The following is an 8,412-nucleotide window of genomic DNA, read 5'->3' on the forward strand; positions in this document are numbered from 1 at the left end:
ACATGATAACATCCGGAAGAGCTGTGAGGCTTGGGGTGTGCTAAAGGGGAGATGGGAGGCACGCATAGCCCATAAGGCTGGGGTGCACCAGGTCACACCATATGGAACGGGGGGCAGTGTAAGCATAGCACGGTGTCCAGGGCAACAAGAGGCAGCCTTCCTTCTAGAACCATATACCAACAAGACATGGCGGGCGAGAAAAGAGGGTGCTGGATCACCTACTTGACACGGTAGAGGGCACTAGAGGGATCACGGCCGCTCCTAGGCCCCACTCTGTGACAAAGGCCAAACTTCTGTGATGTTTGTGTACAGAAGGAGGATGACAAAGAGACCCACTAGCATCATAAAAGCAATGTGGGATTCTATTGTGCCTATACCTTAAATGGATACCAAAGTGGGCGAAGGCTGTAAAGGGGGAGGGATGAAAAGAATCTTTCTTATCCTTTTCTTCTCTATAACTGGTGTCAGTTACAATTACAGAACTTGGTGGTTTTTGTTTTTGTTTTTTTGTTTGTTTGTTTTGTTTTTGAAATGTGAAGTCAGTTCATCTCTGTTTGGCTCTTGGACAGAGGGCTTGGCCACAGCTCTGTCCTTTTACCATGCACCAGCCCAGGCCATCAGAACACTGAAAAACACTCATTAGTAGCAGCACAACAGATACCCTTGCCGTGAACTGTGGGTAGGAAGCATCAGGGAACTTTCCTGGGATGGTGCAACTCCAAATAAAACTCTACTTGGAACAGACTGTGCACAGATTACAGGCTCTTGGTGATGAAAAGCATAGACCTATCATTCAGATTTTATTTCTATGATATCAAGCAATGATACAAAGTAGATGTCATTCTAGCATATAAATGTCCATCAGTAAAATGATTACATTTGCACATTGTACCATTACTAGCTTTGATGATATCCAAAAAAATAAATGTACTGCAACTATATCTAAGTTAAGTTTGATGTTAAAATTTAAAAGACTCTCCAGAATGAGATTCAGGCAAATAACTTGGAATGAATAATTTATATTACAAATTTCACCTTACTTTTCAGATATTGTCTTCAAGCAGATTGAAGCTTTCCCTAAATGTATTCATCATCCAAAATTATTTGCCAAATAACTTCTAATAACAATTCTGGATCTGCAGATAGCTTGCAGACTGTTCATTTTGTGCTTATTGAAATTTAGGATATGGACAAATATACACTGTAACTACTTGAAAATGGATGAGAAAGCAGCTGCTTAGGAGCATGTAGTAGCTGTTATGTATGCTCTCATACATCTATGTGATCCTGTTGCAACTACAAGTTGGCTAAATATCCTAACTTTGACCTTGCAAAAAGCAAGGTGAAAGTTGAAGGAGTCTTGCCATACTTGTATTGCTATAAAATTATAGAGATGTGACAGTTGTATTGATGTCAAAGGAGCATAAAAGATGTTAAGATGCAATTGTTGCATCTGTCTACACCCTTAGGCTATATCCTCTTTGGGCATATAGAGCACCCAGGCTTTGTTCAACAACATATGTACGAATTTTGAGCAACCTACAAGTAAAAACATGAATACTTGGACCAAAAAATCATTCTCTTTCTATGCACATTCCTTCAAGTAAATTTGTTCACTAGAACAGCCTTCAAAAGATGTCAATTCAGCGAATTTTTAAAGTGTCTAGCTAGCGGTCAAAATGAACATAAAAGTAGCAGGAACACAGAAAATTATTTTTAAAATCTGAATAAATTTTGTGGAAGAAAGTGTAAAAACATCTGTTGTGCTAGATAAATATCCATTAGTACAAACAGCTGAGATTAAATTAGGCAGTCCTTAAGTATAAATATGACCACACAAAAATCCTCAAGTGCCTTACTGTTACAGCACCTATATTCTTGGATAAATCTATAGACCTTAATAATTTGCCAGCTGATGTAAATATGTTGGCTATTCACCGATGTACCTTCTAAGGTACTAAGTAATGCACCAGTGTACAACACAGAGGGTGTGTCTACATGTGCAATTAATGCAAAGCAATACACTCTGGCATTTATTGCACCAGAATTTAGTGCTCCTAGGCACACTGTTTGAATGTATGTTGAGCTAGGTCAGAACAGCCCCAGCTGGTGGAGGACCCAGATTGTCAGCCTGCCAATCTGGGACTGCTCATCCTGGTTCAATGTGCTGCAGAAGGACTGCCTGGGGCACAAGGGTGCTTCCCTGTGCTCCTAGCCAAGAGGGAACCCCTGCACTGAAGCATCCTCATGCCCCAGCCAGCCAGGGCAGCATTTATACATGCACTGCTGCAGGGTGTTTCACAGCAGGATAGTACTTTTATTTATGGAGTAAAGTAAATTATTTTACTCCAGCCTAATAGAGATGCACATAGAGGTGCCAAGGCATTTATTATGCAGCTAATTAGTCTACTGTGCAGTAAACATCTTGTGTAGACATGCCCAGAGAGAGGCTGCAAGGGCTTCAGCAGCTGGATCTACTAGCACTAGCCCAAATAAGTACTGATATCTATATATCTATATCTATCTATATATGATATATATGCCCCCAAACAAGCCTTTAGTCCCAGAGTGCTCAGACAGAAGCATCCTGAAGCTGTCCCCTGCTCCTTCAGTCCACATAGTCCTGGCTGATGAAGCCAGTGGGATCCCAACATCCACTGTGCAACCTTCCCATGTAAGGCTGACCAGACTCCACTTGCAGGCTTTACCAACATTGCCTCTTCTTATCACTCTGGCTGCAAACTTCCTTGTCTGCTTGCTTTCCTTTTGGCCCCCCAGCCCTGGGGGGTTTCTGAAAGCTGTAGTCCAAATTAGCAGTCATCACACATCTGCAGACTGTACCCTGGTTCCATCTGTGGTTACACATATTACTCATTACACAGCTAAAAGATTAGACAAAGTGGTTTATCTCCTAACACTGTGTAGCACCCTTTTCAAAGGAATCCTGTTTATTCATGCAAGTAGGTAACTTACAGTTTTCTTGGCTGTGACCCTTCCAAGCTGTATCTCATTAGAAGCCCCTGTGCATTGTCTCCCTGCTACTGGAAAAGCACTTCCTGAGGAACTCAGGACAACAAGCTACTCCAGCCAGGATGGTCTTGAAAACAGCACCCTCACAGGTCCACGCGGTATACAGTTGTTCTCCAAACAGACAGTATCCCCTTTTCAAGCCATTTGTCAGAGCACACAGCTCACTTCCAAGAGTAATCCCCAGTGTCTAAGGCAAAGATTCTCAACCAGTGTGTTGCTAGTTCCTTGGAAGGGTGGTGTGAGAAGATAAGTATAGAGTCAGATTTGTCCCTACCTGGCCAATGTTGACTTCCAGGTATATTCTGAGAAACAAAAAACGTGTGGAAGCCAGTCCCACCAAAATTAAACACTCAGAAACATAAATGTAGATAAATTGTATGAGCAAATTTAATAATGAAACACAGAAATGATATAAATGACTAAACAGTACAGATAAGGCATGTCAAGCAAATGATTAAAATTTTATAAAGTACATATTCATCTTAAGAAATAATTTTGTTAATATTTGAGAGAATGTAAAATGAATTTCTTTCACTCCTAAAGTCTTTAAAAGCCTATAACAATGACCAGCCCATTAGGAAGAAAGACTTTTCACCTAAGTTTCAAATTAAGTTATAGAACAGCTCTTATTTTAGTATCTCTGTAGATGGAGAACCATAGTTAAATGCTGAAAAACAAAGATTCTGAGATCAGCTCAGGTTGTTATACTCCATGGCTTGGCTAAAATATCAAAAAAGCTTACTTAAAAAGATAACAAAGAAAACGAAAAGCATTCCTAATTTGTGTTACTCTAATTAATATTCATGGGCCTATTTGTGCCCTATGTAAGTTATAAATCTAAAATTAGCTTTGTCTAACTATTAAATGCACTTAAGCAACTGTTAATGAGACTTCTATTTTTTTTTCCATTCTGCCTTCCTTGAATTTTCTAAAATAGCTCCCACTTCATAACATCCTTTGGCCTACCATTTATTTTGCCTCTTTTCTTACTCAAACTTTGGTCAGGTGACTGCAAGATAATGCTATACCATATTGCCATTAAGCAATTTAAGGTCTACAGTAGTCAACCCCCAGCCCATGGGCCAGATATGGTCCATGGTGCTATGTCATCTGGCCCATGGGGCTCCCCACAAGTCTGGAAATTTGGTGGCAGAAGAGTGGTGCCACTCTCCTGCTGCAAAATTTCTAGACCCCTGGGGAACCCAATGCCCAGCATACTGGATGGGGCATCCTGATCCCAATGTGCAAGACAGGATAAGAGTAGCATTGGACTTCAGGGCCCAATCCTGAAGTAAGGGGTGGAACCTGGCCCCCAGGACCCTATCCCATCATGTTGGGAGTAGCAGGAAGTAGTGATGAGCCTCTAGGGCCCAATCCCAGCAAACAGGAGGTGGGGAGGGGTGATACTGGCCCCCAGTATGGTCAAATCCAGACACACAGGCCAGGAAAGGGCTGGCGTTGGGCCCCAGAACCTGATCTAGCCGTGGACTGGCCCCATGCCACTCGTCTGTCCTGTAGAGTCAAAAAATGGAGCACCATTGGTCTAGACCCCCAATACCTAGACCTGCTTTAAGGAGATAAGTACTTTCAATTTAAATTAGTTTTGAAATTGGGTGCCACACAATTTACAAAAGTTATGGAGGGGTACCTTGGGTTCAAAAAGGTTGAGAACCATGGTTCTAAGGCATTTGGCAAGACCAAATTTCCATCACTTTCAGGGAGAAAACCAACCAAACAAAAGAACACCTCCTTGGCATCATATTATTGATAATGATGCCTTCCTTGTGGTATGAATGCAGGCTAACTTGGGTATGATCCCTAACCTTACTGGCATCTAGACAGAAATCCACTCACCTAGCCTCATGGGTGTGTTAAGACTAAATTAGTATACATTAATATATAGAAGGAAGCCTTGAATCAGATTTTCATTTGCTTAGGAACAAAGAGGTAGCTAATTAAAAGCCTTCAGTCATTCCACTTGGACCACATCAACCCTATAAAACCAAAGGTCAATGGAGAGAAATCTAAGACAAATGGAAATTTTTTTGTCTTTTTGCTAGATTCATCACACTAGACCTCCATTCAATAGTTCTGGGGCATTCCTTAATCAGGCATGAGGAGTAGTGTTAAACTTCCTAGAGCTACACATGTTTAAGTATGTGATGAAGTGCCTTTCTGATTTGGATTGCTAATCCTGGAAACATAGAATTACCTGCCTAAGGAAAAATTTGCCAACACAAGAAAAATCTAGATGCAGAGGGTGCATTGCCATGAGTGCACATGTGCATTTCCCCAGGGACAAATAGCAGTGGTACCCCTGCATGAGCACTCTGGCATATGGCAAATTGCCCTGGGTGAGGTGGGTGAGGTAGGGACCAGCACCTGGGTCCTGGGGGCCTCCCGGGACTGCAACAGCAGTGATCCAGGCATGTGGAGCCTGGCCAGAGTATGGCTCTTGCTGGCCAGGCTCCAGTTTCGGATGGTGCATGCTACAGCCTGGTGCATCACCCTGCTTTTTTTGGCACTTCTTTTTTTTTGGATACCAGGATTTCCCAGCATCTAATTTTGGCTCTGTGCTGCAAATATGCACTGCAGAGAACCTTTTGATGTGTACTATGCACATTTTGCAGCACCTCAAAAGCCTTTGAGGTACCACAAAATGCATGTTCCTGCTCCCCTGGATGCACCCAGAGAGCACATCTAGACATACAACACACACACACAACAAGCATGCACCGGCACACATGGAGGCTGGACTGTCCAGAGCAATACGTTTGCTGCCACCCAGGCCTCTGTGCTGCTTGACCTGTGCCCCCGCTGCTCCAGGCCACCAGGTAAGACTGCTGGGGCCAGCAGTCCATACGGGTGCTTTTTAAGGTTTTTATCAGTGAGTAATGGACAGCCATCCAGCAGCCTGACTGTCTGGCACACATTCCTTTTACAATATTAGACAGTGCTTTTACTACAGGGTCAGAGAAGGCATCCAGCTCTGTACTGTGCCTCGAGTTATTAAGGCCAAAACTACAGTGTTGTCTTCATTACTGCTCACTTGTAATTTAGACTTGGCACATCAGTTGTAGATGGCTCACAATTAGCTATTGTTACTCTCAGATCTGAGAGCCAGCTTCTCTAAAGCAGCTCATGCCTTGTTTTGAGCACAGAATTTCTAAGCATAAAAATGGATGCTCTTTCTCTTTTCAGTAGTATTATTAATGAAACTTCATGTCACAGAAGGACTACAAGGGCACAGCTTTAATTTTAATTTGTATTACATTCATCAAACATTCATATTAATTGTTATGGATCTCATGTTCTATTCATTTCTGGATATATGGCCAAGTAGTTCTGCCTTTTCTCAATCAGCATCTCCTATATGCTCCCCAGAGACAATACATTTCCAGGAATATAAAAGGATGCACTAGAAGGGACACATGTGAAAGGAGGGACTGACTTGTTTCCTTTGCATGGGTCTTCCTAGACACCCATAGGGCAATGAAACACAAGTTATTGCAAGTTCAGACTTTATTAACTTGCAGGAAGTGCCATAAATTACAGCATTCCCCCTGACCCAATAGACATTGGCTGTTGGGCCCAGGTGGGTTGAGAGATCAAGCTCCAGTTTGGAGCAACTGTGTATCTGCAGTCACTCTCCCCTAGCCCCACCCCATCTCCTTCCCATCTGCAGTGCTGTCGTCAAAACTGGGGGGCAGAGCAGGGAAGGGAGGGAGCTCCATCTGGGGTTTTCCCAGTTGGTGCTGGAGGGTGGGGCAGGTAGATTAGAGCCCCTCCCCACGTTGGACTCCTCCACCTCAGGGGAGCTCCAATCCACCCACCCCACCCTCCAGCATTGGCTGGGTAAACCCAGAATGGAACTTTCTCCTCTGCCTTTGCCCACCCTCCTATTCTGAAGACAGCCCAGCCCTACTCCTGGCACCCACTATCAGACATTAATGAAGGTGCTTTGCTTTGGAGTACCTTTATCTGAACCCTCATGTAATGAGGGCTCAGATTGTCACGTGACCAGGCACTTTTAAAGCACCCTTCTCTCCTTCAAAGAAATAATTCTTGTAGTGCACAATTGGGCCCAAGATGATAAAAATACAGACTGTAACTTACACTGCAGGATACAGGAATTACACTGGATCATTAGAGCCCTCCTCTTATAGTTTTCCATTAACTCTGAATTGTTTCATTAACTCAGTGTCATTTTTTTTAATTTTCTAAACATTACTATATCGTTTAGGCCTCTTTTCCAGAATTTAGCTGAAAGTATAAGTATAAGTCCTTTGTTGTTGATATTATTGTGCAGGCTGTATTGAGGGCAAGTTCAACCCAAAAGGTACAACTTAGGTCTTGAGTCAGAGGGGATACACGTGTACCCAATTGACTTTTTGGGCAGTGAGGCAATTGCAGCGCCAGCAGTGGAGCGGCAAGAAAGGTAAGAGGGGCAGGGGCCAGCGCAGCTGAAGAGGCTCTGGAGGGGAATCCCCCTGGATCCTCTTAGCTGAGCCGGCCGGAAGCTGTGCTCCTGAGGCACGTGCTAACAGAGCATGCAAACAGGGCTGCTCTTTGGGGGCACAGTGGTGTTTGCATGGGTGTTAGCACAGGGCAGAGAGCAGGGGGGGAGCAGTGACTCTCCAAGGAAGAACATGTGTGGGGATCTTGATGGGGGTGGTGACTTGGAGTGCAGCCAGGGATCCTGTCCCAATGCTGCCTACCGCCTGGGGTGCCTCTGAGGCCTCCACCCAGATGAAGCCTTGGAGTGGGGTGGTGGCACCTGGGTCCCTTGCATGCAGGGGTTGCCTGGTGGGTCCTTAAAGGCCCAGGGAGAGGGGGGAGGCCAGGGGTCCCCCACGCCTTTCCCACATGTGCCAGGGTTGAGGCACTGGAGGGCTAGGTGATGGTACTCCAGGCAGAAGTGAGCAGGTTGAGGGGGATCAGGGCAATTGAGGAGGAGATTGATGGGTGCTTCCTTTCTCTGAAGATCTAGACACCAGGCAGAGGAGTGGACTGCAGAAGCCCCGAAGCTGGTATGGAAGGATGAACGATAGTCACCTCCAGGGCCAGGCTGCTCACCACAGAAATGGATCCACTGATGCAGTTGGAGAACAGATATGAAGCCCTGGCTACACTGGAGGAGAGTGCAGTGGAGAAGGCCGCATGGGAGGAGTCCCAATCTATCCCCGAGCAAGCTGAGGGCCAGACATTAGATGACACGATGAGGATTCCTGACCTGATCTGGCCCTTGGACTACTATGATGTCATTGGGATAACGGAGACCTGGTGGGACTCCACCCATGACTGGACCACAGGTATAGAGAGCTATACCCTATACAGGAGGGATCGTGTTGACAAAAGGGACGGGGGTGTAGCTCTCTATGT

General features: G+C 44.6%; 1 long non-coding RNA gene across 1 annotated transcript in view; it reads left to right on the forward strand.

Moving 5' to 3' along the window:
• LOC109323336 overlaps positions 1-627 on the forward strand; it is a 14,394-nt gene extending 13,767 nt beyond the window's left edge. The window contains exon 2 of the long non-coding RNA XR_002104623.1: positions 570-627. This is a non-coding gene — a long non-coding RNA (uncharacterized LOC109323336). The remainder of the gene's footprint in view (positions 1-569) is intronic.
• The last annotated feature ends 7,785 nt before the right edge of the window (positions 628-8,412 follow it).

This window comes from Crocodylus porosus, unplaced genomic scaffold, assembly GCF_001723895.1.
Source record: "Crocodylus porosus isolate Cpor-Errol unplaced genomic scaffold, CroPor_comp1, whole genome shotgun sequence".
Classification (NCBI taxonomy): Eukaryota; Metazoa; Chordata; order Crocodylia; family Crocodylidae; genus Crocodylus; species Crocodylus porosus.